A 21,880-nucleotide genomic window follows, 5' to 3' on the forward strand; every position below is an offset into this window, starting at 1 on the left:
AGAGAAAATAACTCAGGATTTGGGAAAAGGCTGCTATCCTAATTTCTGAAATGTAGCAATAATGGAACCATGATGACACAACTTTTTATTAAAGAGATTATTGCCCAAAGGTTTATTATGTTACCATTTTAGAGGATTCATATGACAAGAGTTTTTACCATCTTGGCTTTTTGATTCAAGTGAGGCTGTGAGGGCCACCCTACAGTAGTTAAAATGCTGACTGTTTAAAGGACTGGTGGGAGTGATTTATTATCTATATTTAAAATGTCACAGTCAATCAATAGAACCACTCAAAAAAAGCATTGAAAAAGCATTTTAATTTATTTTAGGCGACACCATATAGACATTTTAATGCAGGCTTAGGTGATGGCTGCAGTTAGAATTTAAAGAGGGACACGGTGCCATTTCAGGCAAAACTGGCACTCCTTGTTCCACACCTGCGTCTAAATATAGACTCAGTGGCATCATTACCTGTAATGTACTTAGGAAATGTCTGAAATTTGAATCTGATGAACTAAATTTTTCTCAGCCTCTAAAGTGGCATTAACAATGGAGGAAAACTGGGATGTGGTTCTTTTGATGTTTAAAATGATAAGGGAAATGGTTAAGCAATAGTCTCCTCGGAACTTTACCCTGCTGACAGCTCAGTTGGGATCTTGTGTATTGTTTTTTTCCAGTGGTGGTAGTTTAGTTGCTAAGTCATGTCCGACTCGCTGTGATCCCATGTGATCCCACCAGGCTCTTCCATGGTATGTCCCAGGCAAGAATACTGGAGTGGGTTGCCATTCCCTTCTCCAGGGAATCTTCCCCACCCAAAGACTGAACCTGGGTCTCCTGCATTGCAGGCAGATTCTTCACCAACTGAGTGCCAGGGAAGCCCCCCTCCCCTTTTTTTTTTTTCCAGTGGGGACCTATGTATTGCCAATTTGAAAACAAACTGGCGTGAAGTTCTTAGCTTTATATAGGTATGTAGGTTGGAATTGAATCTTTTTTTTTTTTTTTTTTTGAATTTCAGTTCCACAATCCATTACCTCTTTGTATCAAGGACAAGTAAAAGGTTTAGGTTTCTGTTCCTCTCTGATGGGAAGCCTGTACTTGTGTACTTGTTTTGCCACACCCAGACATTATTTGCTTTATTTCTGCATTTGGTGTTTGGAAAGGGGTCCCTGAATGGTCTGCTTCCCCAGCAAAGACATTTGAGTGAGTAAGCTTTCTTTCTTGGAGAAGATTTACTTATGAGGTTGTATTTAGGCTTTCTGCTACTTGCTTCCATCATCTGCTTTGCTCATTGTAAACTCAGGGATTGGCTTCAGATTCATAGGTAAAGGTTCATCTTAAATTCTTATTTTAGTTCCTTCAAATTTGATTTGTGGTTGACCTACAGGTATCCATTCTACTTAACTGTTTCTTTCCCAGAGTAGGTATTTCACACAGCTTCTATTTTCCCTTTTGGTTGTTTCTGTTTCTTATTGACTTGTATAAGTTCTTTGTATTTTGTGGCCAATTCTTTATCGTAAATGCTGCAGATATTCTTTAAGACTGTGTATAAGAAGTAAGAAAGCAGGCTATTGCATCAAATGCTTATCCCAGATGATATTTGGTTGAAATGTTTGCTGTGGTTATTTGAGCAATGGTAAGCTTCTTTTGTCTCTCTCCTTCCAAAGACGCATAGAAAAGCTCCTTCTGTCTGAAGTAAAGTGTTGGCTCTGTGTTGGTTATAATTTGCTTTTTCTGGCTGGCAGAGCCTTCTTTTTGTTTTCTGTCTTCTGACAGATTATAGGATTGTGGGGAAACAGCGTCCAGGGCTTTTTCAGGAACTGTGCCATTTTATCTACAGGAGAAGCCATTGGCTTTGGCACTAGAGGAGAATTGGCTGTGCATTTAAAGATGCCAAATCATGCTTGATTCACAAGTTTGCTGTCTCATTTTGTGTATGTGTGTGAAACTTTTTTCAGGATGTTGGCTTTTACTTTTTCTACCATGTGCTGTGCTGCATCAGTATGAGAAATCAACAACTTGTTCCTTCTCTCCAACTCTCCACCCCCAGTACAAACAATCCAAACATCCCAAACCATAGCAAAAGATGCAGCAGTCATTTTGAGGATTAGGGAAAAGTACACAACACAAAAGTTTCCATTGCCCTTTTGGTGACTTTGAGTTTTAATTCTTTTTTATCAGCTAAAGTTTTTGTCTTTCCTATGTAGGCTTAAATTATTTAGGTGGAGAAATGATTTGCCAACCAAGATGTCTTTCTACAGAGGCTTTCCACAAGCATTGGTGGAAGCTAATTTTCAGAGTGTTCTGTTTCCTAATTTGGGAAACGTAATTTGTGAAGACAGAACACACTCAGGAAACTTGGACTTATTTATACTGACATGCTCTTGTCAGGGGGTGTAGTGTAATTTACCCTGATTTCAAATAAGAATTTTTATAATCCTGTAAGCAAGTCTTAACTCCAACTGTATCTGTTACCTTCGTGCTTTTAAACTAGGTACAATTGATTTTGAAACCTAGCCAACCAGATATTTTAGCAAATCTTCCACACATGTTAATGCCTCATTCTCCTACTTTCTGTAGATAACAGTTTAAAGATACTTTCTAAGTGCAGGTATTTCCATGCATAATATGAGAATAAGCCAGTTTGAGTAATCTTGTTTGTCTAGTATGAATGGTTATATGGATACATGTTCTTTCCCTCCCTCTGCCAAGCTGTCCTTCCCAAACCCACAGTCTTGCAAAAGTTGGGGTTTGGTTCTCATGTGCATTCTTTTGTCGTGGTGGCCTTTTTTTGGTTGTTGTTAAACTGGTGTCTTCCTTCACTAGAGTAAGCACCTTGAAGACAGAGATTGTAGCTTATTCATTTTTTTGTCTTTGGGGTCTATAATGTTCCTGGTATGTAGTAATGCAGTAGTGGTTAGATAGTGTCACAGACTCAGTCAACATGAATTTAAGCAAACTCAGGGAGATAGTGGAGGACAGAGGAGCCTGGCATGCTGCCGACCGTGGGGTTGCAAAGAGCTGGACACAGCTTAGCAGCTGAACAACAACAACAAGGAATGCAGTAAATAGGTGGTGAATGAGTGAATGAATGTGTGTTTAGTTGCCTCCGACGCTTTGTGACCCCATGGAGTGAAGCCGGCCAGACTCCTCTGTGGTGATTCTCCAGGCAAGAATACTGGAGTGAGTTGCCATACCCTCCTCCAGGGGATCTTCCCAACCTAGGGATCGAGCCCAGGTCTCCTGCATTGCAAGCGGATCCTTTACTGTCTGAGCCACCAGGGAAACCGGAGTGAGTGAATAAATGAATAAATTGAATTCCCAAATACATTGAATGGAGTTTATACTTCCCTCTAGTGTGTGAAAGGGAAAGTGCAGCCAGTTAAAAAAATGTTAATACCTTGCTACATTGAAATAAGAGTCAAGGCATTGTCTTTTTTTCCCCTTCCCAGATAGCTCTCACGCTTGTTTTTTCAGATCTGTTCTCTTTAAGTCTAGTAAGTAATAAATTTTCTTACCAAAGTCTGTGTTCTGTCTCTTGGGTGTTTGAATTTTATAAAATGGCACTGGGAGGTCTTTATGGGGAAAAAATGCCTTTTTATTTGCTTATTTATTTTTTAAGAACAAAGGTTTTTTTCCTTTGCCATTATGGTTATTACAGGATATTGGATACAGTTCCCTGTGCTGTATCCAGTATGACCTTGCTGTGTATTCATTCTGCATATGATAGTTTGCATCTCCTAACCCCACAGTTCCAGTCCATCCCTCCCCTCTGCCCTCCCCCTCGGCAACCTCAAGTCTGCTGTCTATGTCAGTGATTCTATTTCTGTTTTGTAAATAAATTCATTTGCTTATTTTCAGTTCAGTTCAGTTCAGTCGCTCAGTCGTGTCCGACTCTTTGTGACCGCATGAATCGCAGCACGCCAGGCCTCCCTGTCCATCACCAACTCCCGGAGTTCACCCAGACTCACGTCCATCGAGTCAGTGATGCCATCCAGCCATCTCATCCTCTGTCTTCCCCTTCTCCTCCTGCCCCCAATCCCTCCCAGCATCAGGGTCTTTTCCAATGAGTCAACTCTTCACATGAGGTGGCCAAAGTACTGGAGTTTCAGCTTTAGCATCAGTCCTTCCAAAGAAATCCCAGGGCTGATCTCCTTCAGAATGGACTGGTTGAATCTCCTTGCAGTCCAGGAGACTCTCAAGAGTCTTCTCCAACACCACAGTTCAAAAGCATCAATTCCTCGGCGCTCAGCCTTCTTCATAGTCCAACTCTCACATCCATACATGACCACAGGAAAAACCATAGCCTTGACTAGACGAACCTTTGTTGGCAAAGTAATGTCTCTGCTTTTGAATATGCTATCTAGGTTGGACATAACTTTCCTTCCAAGGAGTAAGTGTCTTTTAATTTCATGGCTGCAGTCACCATCTGCAGTGATTTTGGAGCCCAGGAAAATAAAGTCTGACACTGTTTCCACTGTTTCCCCATCTATTTGCCATGAAGTGATGGGACCAGATGCCATGATCTTCGTTTTCTGAATGTTGAGCTTTAAGCCAGCTTTTTCACTCTCCTCTTTCACTTTCATCAAGAGGCTTGAGTTCCTCTTCACTTTCTGCCATAAGGGTGGTGTCATCTGCATATCTGAGGTTATTGATATTTCTCCCAGCAATCTTGATTCCAGCTTGTGCTTCTTCCAGCCCAGCGTTTCTCATGATATACTCTGCATAGAAGTTAAATAAGCAGGGTAACAATATACAGCCTTGACATACTCCTTGTCCTATTTGGAACCAGTCTGTTGTTCCATGTCCAGTTCTAACTGTTGCTTCCTGACCTGCATATAGATTTCTCAAAAGGCAGCTCAGGTGGTCTGGTATCCCCATCTCTTTCAAAATTTTCCACAGTTCATTGTGATCCACACAGTCAAAGGCTTTGGCATAGTCAATAAAGCAGAAATAGATGTTTGTCTGGAACTCTCTTGCTTTTTCCATGATCCAGCGGATGTTGGCAATTTGATTTCTGGTTCCTCTGCCTTTTCTAAAACCAGCTTGAACATCAGGAAGTTCACGGTTCACATATTGCTGAAGCCTGGCTTGGAGAATTTTGAGCATTACTTTACTAGTGTGTGAGATGAGTGCAATTGTGTGGTAGTTTGAGCATTCTTTGGCATTGCCTTTCTTTGGGATTGGAATGAAAACTGACCTTTGCCAGTCCTGTGTTGCTTATTTTAGACCCTATATATAGGTCTTGTGGTATTTATCTCTGACTTACTTCACTTAGTATGAGAATCTCTAGGTCCATCTGTGTTGCTGCAAATGGCATTATTTCATTCTTTTTCTGGCCAGGTAGTATTCCACTGTTTATATGTATCACATCTTCTTTATCCCTTTATCTATTAATGGACATTTGGGCTGCTTCTGTGTCTTGGCTATTGTAAATAGTGCTGCTGTGAACATGGAGGGGAGTGCATGCATGTATCTTTTCAGATTACAGTTTTGTCTGGCTGTGTGTCCAAGAGTGGAATTACTGGATCATATGGCAACTATTAGGTTTAGCTTTTTGAGGAACTGCCATACTCTTTTTTTCCTCCGTAGTGGCTTCAGCAATTTACATTCTTACCAACAGTGTAGGACAATTTCCTTTTCTCCACATCCTCTCCAGCATTTGTTATTTGTAGACTTTTTAATGGCCATTCTGACCGGTGGTACAGTCTATTGATTGCCAAGAGTCGGACACAACTGAGTGACTAACACTATGGAGAGTTGTAACTGTTTTTGTGCTTTTGAGGATTTTTGGTAGTTCAGGTATATATGGGGAGGGAATAGACTCATTAGCTAATCTGGGACACTTTTGTGGGCAGTATTTAAAATAAAAAAATTTTCACGCTTAGTTCTTTTTATCTGGAACCTAGTCTCTGAGACTAATGAAGTTTCTCCAGAAATCTATTTAAGCCCAAGTCTTTTAATTTGGGTTAGAAAAAAAGGGCTGGCCTTTTTTTTTTTAATATTTGGCTGCACTAGGTCTTAGTTGCTGCATGCAGGATGTTTAGTTGCAGCACCTGAACTCTTAGTTGTGAAGTGTGGGATCTAGTTCCCTGACCAGGGATCGAACCTGGGCCTCCTGCATTGGAAGTGCAGAATCTTAGCCACTGAACCACCAAGGAAGTCCCAAGAGTGAGTGAGTGAAAGTTGCTCAGTCATGTCTGACTCTTTGTGACCCCTGGACTACCCAGTCCGTGGAATTCTCCAGGCCAGAATACTGCAGTGGGTAGGCTTTCTCTTCTCCAGGGGATCTTCCCAACCCAGGGATTGAACCCAGGTCTCCTGCACTACAGGTGGATTAGCAGCTGAGCCACAAGGGAAGTCCCAAACTGGCTTTTAAGTAGGCATGACACAAAGCTCCTTTTCTGTCTTCCCAGAACACCGAGGTTCATATATATATGAAATGCTTTGAGCTCCACATAAGAAAAGGCTACTTAACTTTAGTTTTTTAGTTGTATTAGCACTTGGGAACTAAGTGGACTTGTAGAATGTGGTGTAGACACTTAACATTAGTTGCAAGAACTTTGTGGACAAAAATGACAGCGTAGGTAATAACTTGCCTTCCCCATTCCCGGTTTATTTTTCTTATACGAACCCCTTCTATTGCTTCACCACTATACCTAGGGAAATATTCTACAGTCTTTAGCATATTCTGTCCCAGCAGTGTTAGGTTTCTAACACTGACGTTAGTGATTGAGGTGTTGATGCAACCTGCCAGTTATGCGGAAGCCTGGCTATTGCTGAGAGTTTTTTCTAATATTAGGTGTACGGCTTGAACAGGACTTAGATGTTTGTTTCCTAATTGTACTGAAACTTGCTGAGGGAGTAGTTTGTTTGGGTTTAATTGGATGTAGATGGCTTGAATCTGAGCTGGTTGGATCCAGCTGTGTGTGTGTGTATGGTGTTTGTTGCAGGTGATTTACTGTATCCCTTCTCCCACCGCACCAACTTCCAGATAAATACATTCACAATATGTGTCTCCCCCCCCACCCCTTAATTTCTGCGTCATGGGAAGCAGGAGTTTCAGACAGGGTGGATTGATGTGTGCAGCTGATCTAATATGCAAACCTGAATCTATGCACGGTTATGAGGGAGTACAGTTGATTAGTCTGAGAAAAGAAGGGCGAGGCGGAGGCCTGGGGAGCATCTTTTTGCTCTCGAAGGTCTCCGGATGGCTCTTGCTATGCAAGTCTGAGGCACTGACGGAGGTACGGCCTGGATGGGGGTCACTCCTCACACCCAGGCAGGGCGGGGGCGGGGGGCGCAAGGGAAGGGGCTTGGCATCACCTGGCCCAGCTGCGGGCTGCTGAGCTGCCGGCTTTGGGGTGGGGGCCTGGAGCGAAGGGGCAGCTCTAACAAAGAGGAGCCGTGCCGGGGCCGGGGCGGCGGGTGGCTGGCCTATCCCGGGCGGCTGACCTCCCAGTGGGCCTCCGCAGTTGGCTGTCGGGTGAGTCGCTCTGCTGGCTCCCTGGCTCGCCATTGGCTGTGCGGACTGGAGGGGGCTCGCGGAGGGCCGGGATGGAGTTGAGGGGGCGGGGCTGGCTTCCGGCGGCGAAGGGGAGCGAGAGGCAGCCGGCTGGGGGAGGGGGTGTCGGCGCGCCGCGGAGTGCTGCGCTCGGAGAGCCTGGCACCCGGAGCAGCCGTCTCCCCCTCCCCCTGCCGGGACCGCTAGAAACCCCTTCTCTTCCGTCCTCCCGGTCTGGGGCCGAGGAGGGCTGAGCTGCCCCAGGCGGGCGGGGCGGAGCCCGGAGCCCCACCGAGCGCTGCGGAGCGAACCTCACCTCCCTTCCAGGGCTCAAGGTGTGTGTGCTTTTTCTATCCGACCCCGACTTCAGCCGACTTAACCTTGTGAGAAAAGGGGAAATGGAATGGGAAGTAAGAGCTCCACGTCTAATCAGTTTATTTTGATTTTCTAATTCTGCCCTTCATGCTTCTTTCCCTCCCTTCATCTCACCCCTGCAGCTGGGTAAGGAGATTCAGGACTCTCCTCTCTTTTTACTGATGTGTAGATGTCGGTCGCGTAGTAAAATGAACGGAGAAAAGAGGAGCCCTTTCTTGTTTGGCATCTGATGCAGTAAGCCGGAGGAAAAAAAAAAAAGCTATAGAATAGGAGTGGGGTTTTGAAACTGTTCTGCATCCGTGTCCATTAAGGCTGTCTTCACCATTTTCCTACTTGGGACTGCCTTAATCAGCAAAAACAGTCTGAAAATGAAGGAGGTGCTAGTGGAAAGAGGGATCAGCCTCCGTCAGATGGGTGGTTAAAGGAAATCCTGATAGTAGTTAGCGATTAACTCTTCTAAAGTCTCTCTCCCGAGTACAGTGTCACCGGCTTTGTGTAGGACTCAGCCCTGTTGGAGAAACCTAGCTTGAGCAAGCAAACTTCCCTTACCGTTACTGAAACTTACAAGTCTCATATTTTTCTCCATCTGTATATTTCCCATTCACAGACTCTCAGAGGGATTAGTTTCTGTCGTCAAAAACCAAACTTTGAACAAATCCAGATGAATTTTAAGTCGTTAATTTTTTTTTTAAGTCGTTAATTTTTTTAAAGCACCCCCTCATGAATTCAGGCGGCTGTATCATTACAATTTATATTTATGTTTTGAGTTCCTTTGCTTCTACAGCTTATGGATCCCTTCTTCCTGAAGGACAGTTCATCTTTAGCCAAAATCAGGAACCTCTTTATCGGTTTTTAACAGAGAGGAAAGATAGCAGCTGAAGAGGAAAAACTCAAAATTTATGATGGCAACAAAGGATGTGTGTGTGTGTTGTGTGTTTTCAGTGGCATTGTTCATGGTAAACTTGCTTTAACTGGGCATTTTCACCAAAAGTGTTTGGACCAGATTTATCCTAATGTTGATTAGAAAAGAGCTAGAATGCCAGAAGGGATGAATGTCAATTTTTTGGCAGCACTTTGGTAAATATTAATTGAAATGTTGAGAGTTCATTCTTGTAATCCGGGTTCAGTTTCCAGAAATTGTTCTAAATGGAGTTCAGTTTTGAGGATAGAATTGATATGCTGGAGCTCTTTTAGTTTTAAGATGGATTAATGTTTATTCTTTGCATTGGTTTATTTTTATCTCTAATCAATAAGGAGCAGTTTGGGGTAAAAGCAAATATGATAAAGAATAGGGATGATGGGATAAGAAATCGGTTCAATTGTGGAAACTTGTTAGGGATCAGGAAACTTATTATAGTTTTGTTTTTTTTTAATCTGAAGCAGCCTTAATACAGAGTTGTGCAAAAAAAGTAGATTCATAGTAAACCTTTGTTAGATTTTGGGTTTTTAGTTTATTACTCATTTATCCCTTAAGAGTCAATGAATCATATTTACATTGAAAGGCAGAGAGAATACCCCAGATGTTGTCTTACCCAACTTGTTACTGAGAATGAACTGTTAAAAATCACTTTGAAGCTTTGGCAGCTAGCTATTGTATAAAACAAAGTGCACTTTGATGTCTAAACTGTATGGTAACCTGAGAAAGTGACAAAATCCACTTGGAGGCCATGTTAAAGCATATACCACCACTTCAACTTGCTTCTACTAATAACCTCCTGTTTGATATCTAGGTGTTATTTTTTTGTCTACTCATGAGTGAGCAGCTAATACAGCTTTATAAAGTTACTTAACACTTTGCTCACTTAATGTTTTTATATTCCTATTTTCTTGACAGATTTGTGTAATCTACATTTTGCCTGGTGCAGTGATTTCCCCAAAGAATTTTCCCCAGGAGACAAAAGGCTATGTATAGAACTAATGATAGGTGTATATCTATTCTGATCTCCAGGTATCATTTAAGGAGGATGGAAATTCAGATTTGGTCATTTGTGAGGAAACAATTATATGAAGCTGTGATATCCCATAATCTCTTAAGTTAAGGGGACATGGTGATGTTGAGGTTCAGTTCTCTGATTTTTCTTTAGCAATCTGTTTTTATCCTGTTTATTTCTGTGAGTCACAGCTTAGGATGTGTTTTTTCTTTTTTAAGAGGGCCCTATGCACTTCATGGTCTCTCTAAAGGGAGACTCAAGCCCAATCCCCCATTCACATCTGAAGTATAAAATGATCCCCTTGAGAAGGTGAAGGAAAAGATTGGACCCTTGGCGTTGTTTGATTCTCATGATAATCAGCTTGAGTGTTGTCAGGTTTGAAACTAGGAAAGACTTGCTCAAGGTGAGAAAATATTAGAGGCAAAAAGACCTAGGAATGCTGCAGTGTGGGAGACTTATTTAGAGACAATGAATGCATTCATATGGAGATGTGACTGGTGGTAGTTTTTAGCTATTCAGCTTTGTCAGTCAGGTGTCTGAGACAATATTTTGTGTGTGTTTAAGCACAACCCCCTCCTCCAAGGGTTGACTTTTGGAAGCTGAGTCTTTTAAGGAAGTTGTTTGCTGTCTGAATCCAGAGGGTAGAGGACTTGGTGGAGTCTGTTATCTGTTTATGGCTTAGATAAGGACACGGAATTGATTACTGGTGAGTTACTGAACTCTTCCTAATGAATGGTTGCTAGGCAAAGTGCATCTCAATCAGTTTAATCCTTCATAGTTTACAGGTCTGCTCTTGGTGAGGGCCAGAGCTGTCTTTCTAATGGTACTGCCCTTCAAGAATCCTGTTGGATGTGCATACATGTTGCTCAGTGGTTAAAGAAAAACAGAAAGACTAGAAAAACTAATGTGTTTCATTTCATCCATCTAAAATAACAGCTTTTGGTAACCGGGGTCAGCATTGTCATTAACTTCTCTCCTGGATCAAGTGGTGGGGTGGGGTTGCTCTCCAGTGTTAAGATAACCACTGTTTGATTATCTCTGGGTTTGTAACTAGTAAGGCAGGGAACTAATACATTCATTTTGGAAACAGGCCAGTGATAACACTGCCCTTGGGCCTGGATGGATGGAAAAATAGGACAGAGTAAACAATTGAGGGCATAAATAATGAATCTTCCAACTGAGCCCTGGGAGAATGAAGGAGATTATCCTCAGAGCTGTTCAATCTGGCGGTGAAAGGGGAAGAGTCCACTGAATTAATTACCCTGACTGTGTTTGATACTGTGCTTATTATGGGATTGTTAGAGCCATTCAAAATAGAGTTGCCTTTTAGATATAAACTATTAATCCATCTTTTTGTTTTTGCTTTGCTTTTTTAAGCCAAATACCCAAATAACTCATCTGTTTTCTTAGAATCCAGGCCTTTGCTGCCTCCGCCAACTTTGTCCTCTGTGTTAGTATTCTGTGAATAATGGACAGTCCTTTTGTTTGGCCATATCTTAGAATTTTGCTTAATTAGTGATTTCATTATCTGTAAATATATATAGTAATAGAAGAGAGAAGCTGAGCCTGGCTTAAAGGAATTAGGAATTTATTTGGTACCTTGAGTACATATTATACTTTGAAATTAAATGTGGGGTTGTAGGGAATAATTATGTAACAACTCATAAAGGTTAAGACAAGAGTTCCTTCAGCCCAACAATCCTTTCCAGTATTAACATAAATATTTTTACTTTTGGATTAGTTTTCATCCAGTGAATTAAGTAAGCAGTCTCTTAGTGGTCTCAGCATTTCCCTGAGGTTGGAAAAACTAATGCCTCAAGAATGTCTAAATAACTTAGAAAGTGATTTAGTAGTGAAGCCAGACCCAAAGCCAAGGTCTCTGAATTCTTCCTTCCTCTGAATTTCTAGTATGTTTGATTCTCTTCTTCAAGAACTCCTTCCAGAGTCCCTATTTGAAATGATTGAAAGTTTCCTATCTCTGCCCTGAGAAGCTGTTTTTAATTTCTGTACTTGTGAAGAGAATCCAAAGACCCAAGATACCATTATCAGTCAAGAGAAGGAGGAACGTTCAAGATGAGATGCTGGAAGAATGATAGAGAGAGATATAAAGGAAAGGCCAAATTGAAGTTTTATTGTATTTTGTCCTGATGGATGGGTGGGGAGAGGGGGAGCGGGGATAGCCACACTGGCTCATTAGATCAAGTTTAGTCATAGACTGAGTTTGTTTCATATAAGCCTAGCTGGAAAGGGCAGGAGGCACCTTTACCAACATACAGGGAGAACTCTTAATAGTTAAGGATTCATTCTTGATCAGAGAATACAGTTAGTTCTTGATTATTCATGCAGAAAGGCAAACAAGCAAAGCATAGACAAGTCCAAAGATATTTGTAGGCCATATTTTTAAGCAATAGCTTTAACTTCCTCTGCTTCTTAACTGCAGTTTTCCGGCTGAACAAACTGATTATGTTTCTTTGTCTAATCATTCAAGAGCCAAGTAGGTGAGGTTGCCACCGGCTTGGTTTAGCTCAGTTTTGTCTCCTTGAAATGGTTTGTTTTAGTATTTTAAGACTTGACCTTTGTTATAGGACCTAATTATACCAAGGTCCTATGGAGAACTGAGATTTTCCAGGTAAATCATAGATAAACTAACCCTTGACACTGGCATGTTTCCTTTGTTGGTGTCTTCTTGTCCCACAGCTACGCAAATCGTTCATCCTATATGGACAGGCTGTAGGTAGTCCATTCAAAGAAGAACTATTACCAAAGTAAACCCCTCTTCTAACACTGGGCTCTGTGGATTCTCCTGATCGGAGCTGTTGGCTGAAATCCATGTACACATTGGGTTGTGATCAAAGAAGTACTATAAATTATAAATTCAAAACGGAGGATTGCTTTAAGTGCTGTTTGGTTGGAAAATGTCTCCTCCCCACCCCCACCCCTTGCTTTTGTTGTTGTTGAAGATCAGCTGAATATTCCAGTAGATTTAAAAGGTAAGATTTCATAACCAATTGCTACTTCTTGGCACTCAGCAAAGTGGTTTTGAGGATCAGTTGCTGATCTGAGAGAAAATCAGATTTTATGCCCCTTGCAGAATTGGAGTGATTTACTCAGCATTGGTGTTGCTTCAGAGGAGAATCATAAGCAATTATTAGTCACAACTTAATTTTTTTTTCCTCCCAGAAGTTATAGTACCTCTACCATTGGCATTTCATTTATCAATTACAATATAAAGGGTAGGACTTAATCTGTTTTAAAAGGGAAGGGTATCAAGACTGTGAGAAGTTGAAGGCAGCTCATCTCAGGTCACAGTGTATCAGTGGGAAAGGCCCTTTTCCTGGGTTCCTAAATGGGCCTTCTGGATCACCCAGCTGTGCAGCTGAAAGCAGTTTTATTATTATGAACACATTAGTTTTGTAACTGTGAAGGCACTGGTTTGGCTTTTGCTTATCTTATGCTCCTAGAACCTCTTGCATTCAGCAGAAAGTGGGACCGGTGGATTAATGATGACTCTATATATTGGTTTTGACTGGTCCTGGCAGGTGTTACTATGCATTCACTAAAGTCCTTTACTGAGGATTTTAGTACTTAGGCTTCATTCAATCCTTGTGAGGTATGTTATGATTGGAATATGATACTGTGTTAGGATATTTCCCCAGAGAGATGAAAGGACCCTTTCCTCTTAGGAGAAGTGCTTTGCCTATTTCCATAGTCTGTGGGAAAGTTAAGTTGGAACAAGTTGCTTTTCCAACAAGCTATGTTTTTTAATTTTGGTTTCTTCTCCAAGCTGAACAAATGTCCCAACTGAAAACGGTCTTTCTTACCATTCATAGTATGTTCTGGGGAGACTCCTTAGTGCACCTAGAAATGAGAGGCTGATGCCACTCCAGGCTGCACACCAATTTTGTAGATCTTTAAAATTCTGTTTGTACCAACTCCCTCCATCCTCCTGTGTATCCCACCTGCTCATCTTTCAGCTCCCCATGACTAGTTAAAAAAGTATCAAGTTGGTCAGAAAGTTATTTCATTTCCCTATAAGATGTTATGGAAAACCTAAATGAACTTTTTGGCCAACCCTGTACCTACCATTGCTCACGCAGGGAAGTGCTGCTGCTGCTGCTAAGTCGTGTCAGTCGCAACCCCATAGACGGCAGCCCACCAGGCTCCCCCATCCCTGGGATTCTCCAGGCAAGAACACTGGAGTGGGTTGCCATTTCCTTCTCCAATTCATGAAAGTAAAAAGTGAAAGTGAGGTTGCTCAATCATGTCCGACCCTCAGCGACCCCATGGACTACAGCCTCCCAGGCTCCTCCATCCATGGGATTTTCCAGGCAGGAGTACTGGAGTGGGGTGCCATGGCCTTCTCCAGGGAAATGCTAGTCTTTATTAAAGTCATTGCACCCAGCAGCAGTCTTTGTATGTGTGTGCACAGTGCTGGGCTTTGGGCTTCCGTTACTTTCTTAAATTATTTCTTGAGGAATATTTCAGCGTTATAGAAACAACATTTTACTCTTCAAAACAAGTTGATAAATTGCTTTTTATTAAATGTACAAGTGCCTAAGAGTTAAACTTAAGAGGGGGGAAAAACTATTTTAGTTATAGTTTAATTGCTAAAAAAAAAATCTCTTATATAATTAAAAGCTGCCTTGTGCTGAAACTAGCAGGTAAAAAGCATGGTAGAAACTGTAGTTCTTCAGTGAGGACCACACGCTGCGTATGCTGTTTAAAAGCTGCTGCCCCATCCAGTCCCCCTCATCCCCTTACACTGCTTCATTTGTTTTTTTCATAGCATTTCTCACCTTCTAATAGTCTGTATCCCTTACCGATTTATTATTTGTCTGATCCTCCCACTTGACCTCACGTACAAAGGGAAGCATCATGAAGACAGGAGTTTTTGTTTGTTTTGTTCATTGCTGAGTCCCCAGCTTCTGGAGCAATGCCCTTGCTACATAGTAGGTGCTCAATAAATATTGGTATGAAATAAGTGGAGGAGGTAATCTGTAATAGAATAGATATCTAGGGATTAGAATTGGAATGACGAGAAGAAAATGTTATGTTCCTGGAGCTAGTATTAAATTAGGGATTGGATTACTTAACTACTTTAAGGGAAATAACATTTGTGAACAAACTCAAGGATTGAGTTTTAATAATTGGGATTAATTGAGTTTTAATAATTAGGGTTAGTTATCCTAGATTAGAGAAATGATAGACATCTTATAGTATGTAAATATGAAGGAACATTGAATAAAGATAAATGACTAACTCTTATTCATCTTGAAGAGAGCAGAGAAATAGGCTGAAACTTCTGAACAACGAAAATAAAACATGCAGAAGAATTTACTGATTCTAAGAACAAACATTGGAATAGGTAACCAAAAAGGATGGTTTCTCAGAATGGATTTTTCGGCACTGGTACCATATTGGAGGCAATGGTGAGACTGGAAAAGAGCACAGAGCCAGGAGTGAGAAAATCTGGTTGTATCCAGGCACTTACTAGCTCTTCCTAGTTTATCTGTGAAAATGGGCACTAATGATTCCTGCCCAGTCGATCTCACAGGGCACTTGAGCAACTCAAGTGAGACAATCAGTATGAAAGCAGTTGGAAAGTTGTATGCTGTTGCTGCTAAGTCGCTTCTGTCGTGTCCGACTCTGTGCGACCCCAGAGAGGGCAGCCCACCAGGCTCCCCCGTCCCTGGGATTCTCCAGGCAAGAACACTGGAGTGGGGTGCCATTGCCTTCTCCAATGCATGAAAGTGAGACGTGAAAGTGAAGTCGCTCAGTCGAGTCTGACTCCTAGCAACCCCATGGACTGCAGCCTACCAGGCTCCTCCATCCTTGGGATTTTCCAGGCAGGAGTACTGGAGTGGGGTGCCATTGCCTTCTCCAGGAAAGTTGTATACCTCTCTACAAACGTAAACAAGTGTTAATGATTTTTGTTGTTGTTGTTGTTGTTTCATCTCCTGATTTATTAACTAGTCATAGGCCCCATCAGTGACAGAGGCAGTCTCACTCTTGTAACAGTAGTTTTAAAAGTATGATTTTAACCCAGCTGTAGATATTAACATGCTGCTGCTGCTAAGTCGCATCAGTCATGTCCGACTCTGTGCGACCCCAGACCCCGTAGACGGCACCCAACAGGTTCCTCCGTCCCTGGGATTCTCCAGGCAAGAATACTGGAGTGGGTTGCCTAATGATTTTACAAAATCGTCCCTGTAAGTGATTTAGATTCTTGGAATCTGAAAGTTGGATTTAGTGGTCATCTAGTTCAGATTTTTAGCTACTGAAAATAACTCTTTTTCTGTCACTCTTAATGAGCGGGTCATTGCTTTTGCTTCAGCATTTCTCGTGCTGTGCCACTGTTGAACAAGCTCAAGTTATTGTTTATGTTCATCTAAAATTGCCTATCTTCAGACTTGAATTTATTAACCTAGTTTTGATCTTTGGAGCTCAGAGGTAAAGCTGCTCCCTCATTTGTATGACAGCCCTCCTGTGACACCTTTATTTGAAATCTTCATTTCTCACCTCGAAATCGCTGTAGCCACTTAACTGACTTGTGCCATCTCCCGTTCGTCTTTCACACTTGCAGCAGATTTATTTAAAATAGACATCTGATCATGTTACTCTCTTTAAAACCTGTTCCTATCTCCCGTGGTTTCAGGATAAAGTCTGACATTACTAATAATAGTTACAACTACCATCATTGAGCATAGACACTGTACTGAGCACTTTATAAATATAATCTCATTTAGTCATTATAGTTACTCTATATGATGTCAGGGCTGCTTTTCTGCTAATTTATTTTTAATCTGCTCTTCTCTCCCTCTAGTATGAAATATAAGGTTCTTCATAATTTAACATATCAGACTCATTTCCAAGTTTAGCCTATACACCCAACACTCTCCTCCTTATCCCAGACTACTTGTGGTTCTCCAAACAAGTTGTTTAGTTTCACAACTGCATGCCTTTCATTATGCTGGTTTTCTCTGTCTAGAGTAGCCTAACTGTCTCAATCCAGTAAATTTTTGCTCAGCCTTCAATGACCCATATTGTTTTCTCTCATCTTTATAATTGTTTACTGGAGGTATTTTTTTCATTATTTTCATTTTGAAACAACTCTGATTTCCTTCCTCCCTTCATTCCTGCTTGCCTGTCTTCCTTCCTTTCTTGAGGTATAGTTGTTAATACAATGTTATGTTAGTTTCAGGTGTCCAACAATGATTTTTTAAAAAAATATATATTTATTTGGCCACACCGGGTCTTAGTTGCGGCATGTGGGATCTCGTTCTCTTGACCAAGAATCAGACCTGGGCCCTCTCCTGCATTGGGAGCAAGGAATCTTAGCTATTGGACTTCCAGGGAAGTCCCCCAACATAATTTGATATTTGTATACATCGTAAAATGATCACATTAATCACATATCTCATCAGGGATTTTGTCTGCCATATTTGTATTTCTAATACACAGTATACTACTGCCATAGTGCCTGGTGCATCAGCGGTGCCTGGGGAACAAATGAAGGAATGAATGACATTCCTAGGAAGTGTTCTTTTGTTCAGGTTAAACTCTTATTTCACTTTACTATCCATATTACAGTTTCTAGGTCCCTCTCTTACATCCTAGCCAAGCTATTCTTAGGCTTTTCATATTTCACATCAGAAAATGTTGTATTTTGATGACTAGAGGAAGTAAACTGCAACCTTCCAAAATAACTTCTATTGAAAAGTATACCAAAGGTACAGGTGGTCCAGCTGCTTCCTTAGGGAAGGTTCTCATTGCATTAATTTCTCTAGCCACCTCCTTGCCAGGATAGAGCCCCAGCCACCTAAGAAAAAATAAGCAGACAGCACTTTGTACTTGTTTTTCTCTTTTACCTTCTGTCACCTCAGGAGGTTACTGCCTTCTGCCCACTTTACAGGTCACTGTAGATATAAAGACCACAGATTTCCCCTTCTGTTATGAGTGGCTACCTAAGACTGCATAATACCCCTAGGAGTCTTAGTCCCTTGGGGTGTAGACAGAATTGAAAGGCAGAAGGCCTGATACTAATTCCAGGGGAAAGGGCACAGTTCTTGTCCAGAATTGAAGGCAGGAAGTCGGGCAGCAGGAATCTGTCAATTACAGAGTTCATTCAGAAGCGATTTAATCTTTGCTGTTGAAGTAGATCAGCAATGCCATTTGCCTGTCTAAAAATGAGATTACCCAAGGATTCTCTTACAAGAAGATAAATTATTTGTGTAGCAGCAGCTCCTGGCCTTGCATAATGTCTCTTCGTCTTACTACCACATGCTGGTGGTACAGGGAGCATCTCATGCATGGTGCTGGGGTGTAGAGATCAGGCCACAGTGCTTTACTTAGGGCGTCCGGGAGAAATTTAACAATTCTTAGCAACTCTCAGCCTAATGGGCTTGGTTATTGTTAAAATCCATCTTTATCAAAGGAAGCATTGGTTAATGATTTTTCTCTTCGCCTAACATGCCTGGGCATTAGCTGGAATTGCCTCGTGATTTGCAGTGGGGAAGCCATGAGAGCAATTTCTTGTTTGTCCACAAATTAGCATTAGCAGTTTCATTTGCAGATTGAAGGAGCAGGAGGAGTGGGCCCTTAGCCAGTTGCAGCTTCCCTCTGACTAGGGCGTTAGTTCAATTATGTCCAATTAACTTTTATTGCAGATAGTGGTGATAATTACTTGCAAGTCAGTTTTTTGGCTGCAGTTATCCTAAGGCTGAAGTATGAATTTAATGGATTTTAATAACCAGAGTGACACATTTCGCTCCCCTCCCCCCCCCTCCACTGCAGTTACTTCTTTTTCCAGACTTCTTTTAAAGAGGAGGTCAAAGCATTGTAAAACTCCATCTCAGAATTAAAGCATACTGTCCTTTTGAAGAGCTGTGTAGGATCATATTTTTAAAAAATCTATTAAGAACAGCCTTAATGGCTTTTTATATTCTGAGATCATACCCTTGAGTTCATTGCTGCTTATCCTGGGAAAATAGACTGAGATGGAACTAAATGTCATTCATAGCAGTATGTGCTTGTTGTAAGATTTCTGTAATTGGCAAGGTGCATTTTAGTCCTCTGCTTGCATTGGAAATTCTCTTCAGAGTGCAAAAGAAAACTTTCGAGCACTTTTAAAATCAGTAGGACACTGAGGATATGTTTCTTAATAAGCTCTATAGGAATTTGTGATTTTTTTTTTAAGGAATTTGTGATTTTAATAGAAAGTTGCGTAATATATTTGGAAACAATCCTTGCTATGTAGAAAAAGAGGGAAGAAGCAAAAGAAAATCGTTTGTTTTCTCTAAAGATGGTGAAGTTCCTTTGCTGTTTCCTTTTCCCTATTGCTGTTTGATGATTACCCTGAATATGCTTGTAAGCAAAATTTTCTTTCTTTAACATGAGAAGATCGAAGCTGATTCAAGCTCAGGTTGTTCCTAGGTCTCCAGGTGACTTGCTACGGCTTTCATTTTGAATGTCGTTCACCTTAGTGTCCTTTGTTGCTAGGCTCTCTTCCCAAGGGCCCGTCAGTCGCCTTAGGATAAAAGTTTTGTTGAGGATAAATTGCCAAGGAGTGCATTTTATGAGTCTGCTTTTGTTAAAGTAAGGGAAGGGCAATTCCCTGGCAGCCCAGTGGTAGGACCCTGCACTTTCACTGCCATGGGTCTAGGTTCAACCCTTGATGGGGAACTAAGATCCCTCAAGCCTCGAGGCCAGAAAAAAAATAAGGGAGGAAAGTTCATGGCTGCTTGGAGACAGGCTGTAATATAATTGTTCCTCCTCCAAAACTTCCATAATCACCCTAAATAAGAAAGAAGAGGAAAGGATGAGTGATAAACATCATCTTTGTACTGCTTCAAAGCTCTTCATTGATTGTTACTGAAAACCTTTCTGCTGTAGAATATCTAAGACTCTGCCTGCCAGCTGCCATTGGTGTGAAAGTGGAGAAGCTGGTAATAGTTGCTACATTTCAGCAAGTCTGGAGATAAAGCTTATGATGTTATTTGAAACTTTTTATATAGTGGGAGGAAGAGTGTTAAAACTGTGTTCCACTCCAAAAGGTTTAAGAAGATTTTCCCTTGGAGCATAGGGGAGTTACATGTGTTTAGAACGAAGGGCCTTGAAAAAACTCTTATTAAAACATGAACTTGGTGGGAATGTTAGCGAATGCCAGGCCTGAAGAAAGGAGGATCGTTAATAGTGCCTCCTTTAGGATAAGACATTTTTTTTGGAATCTATTTCTAAAGAAATTCTCCATCTTCAGGGTAGGAGAGTTGCGTGAATGCCACTTAGGGGAAGGACTGCCAGAACAGAGTTGAGGCTGGGAGAGAGTTGTAAGTGCAGACACAGGAGAAAGTATTATTCGGATAAATATTGAAAAGAAATTAGAAGTTGATGAGGCAGAAAGATACATACAGGAAACCTATTCCAGTTGGCAAGAACCCCAGTGTCAGTACTCACCAATTCCGAGTTGAGTCACCTGCGTTAAAACACAATGAGAATGGTTTTCAACAGACCACTCTCTTCAACTCTTCTTTTTGATCTCCTGCCCTCCTTCAGATTTCAGCACTGCTATCTTGGTTATTTTTGGTTTGTTTGTTTAACAATTTTAATAAAAAAATTCAGAAACAATCTCAAATTTATAGAAAAGTTGCAAGTATAGTACAAAGAGTATTTTTCTTCCTTGAATCATTTGAGAGTAAGTTGCTCACTTGATTCTCCATCATACCTGAATACTTTAGTTTTTGCAAAGAATATTCTCCAACATTATCACAATGCAGCCATCAGAACCAGGAAGTTAAAGGTGACAACATTTCCATCATATAATTATCAGCACCCCCTCTTATGTTACTGGTTGTACCAGTAATGCTCTTTGTTACAAAAAAGATCATACCTTGCGTTTATTTATTCTGTCTTCTTGGTCTCCTTCAATCTGGAACAATTTTTCAGGCTGCCTTTGACGTTCACGACTTTGACAACTACCAGCAGTTGTTTTGTAGAAAGTCCTCAGTTTGGAACTGTTTAATGGTTCTTCATGTTTAATTTAGGTTGTACATCTTCAACAGGAATATCACAGGACTGATGCTGTGCTCTTCATTGCATAATTTTCAGAAATGCAGAGTTTTTATTTGTCTCATTACTGAGAATGTTTGATCACTTGATTAAGCTGGTTCCTTATAGGCATTTCCAGTGTAAAGTTACTCTTCCCTTTGTAATTAATATTTTGGGAGGAGACAGTTCGAAACTATGCAAACATCATTTTCTTTTAAGCCTTTCAGTTTACTAGTTTATTTACATTAGTATGGGCTCATGATTTCCTATTTTAGTCAACTTATTACAGCTCAGTTGGTAAAGAATCCGCCTGCAATGCAGGAGATCCTGGTTCGATTCCTGGGTCGGGAAGATCTGCTGGAGAAGGGATAGGCTACTCTCTCCAGTATTCTTGGGCTTCCCTTGTGGCTCAGCTGGTAAAGAATTCACCTGCAATGCAGGAGACCTGGGTTCGATCCCTGGGTTGGGAAGATCCCCTGGAGAAGGAACAGCTACCCACTCCAGTATTCTGGCCTGGAGAATTCCATGGACTGTATAGTCCATGGGGTCACAAAGAGTTGGACATGACTGATCGACTTTCACTTTGACTACATTTTATTAAATTTAGTCTATCTTTATTTGTTTTGATATTCAGATTATCTCAGATTTTGCCAGTAAATCAAGAAAAAATATTTAACTATATGTTTAACCTGAAAGGTGCCTAAGTGATTTACTGTCTTTTTATTGCAAAGGGTTGGTTGGCACTAACCCAGACTAACATCTTACGAATAGTGGTAGAAAACAAGTCTCTAATTACTCTATTCCTAGTATATGCCTCCTTCACTCAGTGTATCCGCTCTGTGTTCCCTCTGATTTCTGCTGTGTAAACTTCTCTTTCTGGAGTTTCCCTCACCAGTTGAGCATCCTTTCACTTCTGTCTTCTTTGACATGTCACTGTTACTCTTTGAGCACTTCCTTTCCTGCGCTGTAATATGTACCAGACTCATCTAGTACTTTCTCTGCCTCAGCCATTTCTCCAGAGGCCTTTGTT

At 41.2% G+C, this 21,880-nt stretch overlaps 1 protein-coding gene and 1 non-coding gene across 4 annotated transcripts in view; one reads left to right on the plus strand and one right to left on the minus strand.

Moving 5' to 3' along the window:
- FAM222B (family with sequence similarity 222 member B) overlaps nt 1-21,880 on the plus strand; it is a 56,904-nt gene that overhangs the window by 12,947 nt on the left and 22,077 nt on the right. Inside the window, exon 1 of one of the 3 annotated variants that reach the window (XM_055577118.1) lies at nt 7,429-7,483. The exons of 1 other annotated variant lie outside the window; for it this stretch is intronic. The gene's annotated coding sequence lies outside the window, so the exon portion shown is untranslated. Of the gene's footprint in view, nt 1-7,428; nt 7,484-7,592; nt 7,837-21,880 lie in introns of those variants that run through there. One more of the 3 variants, XM_055577114.1, reaches the window with a different exon arrangement.
- TRNAG-UCC (transfer RNA glycine (anticodon UCC)) lies at nt 6,086-6,158 on the minus strand. The gene has a single exon. It is a non-coding gene; the product is annotated as a tRNA-Gly (tRNA).

Source organism: Bubalus kerabau, chromosome 4 (genome assembly GCF_029407905.1).
Source record: "Bubalus kerabau isolate K-KA32 ecotype Philippines breed swamp buffalo chromosome 4, PCC_UOA_SB_1v2, whole genome shotgun sequence".
NCBI classification, from domain to species: Eukaryota; Metazoa; Chordata; class Mammalia; order Artiodactyla; family Bovidae; genus Bubalus; species Bubalus kerabau.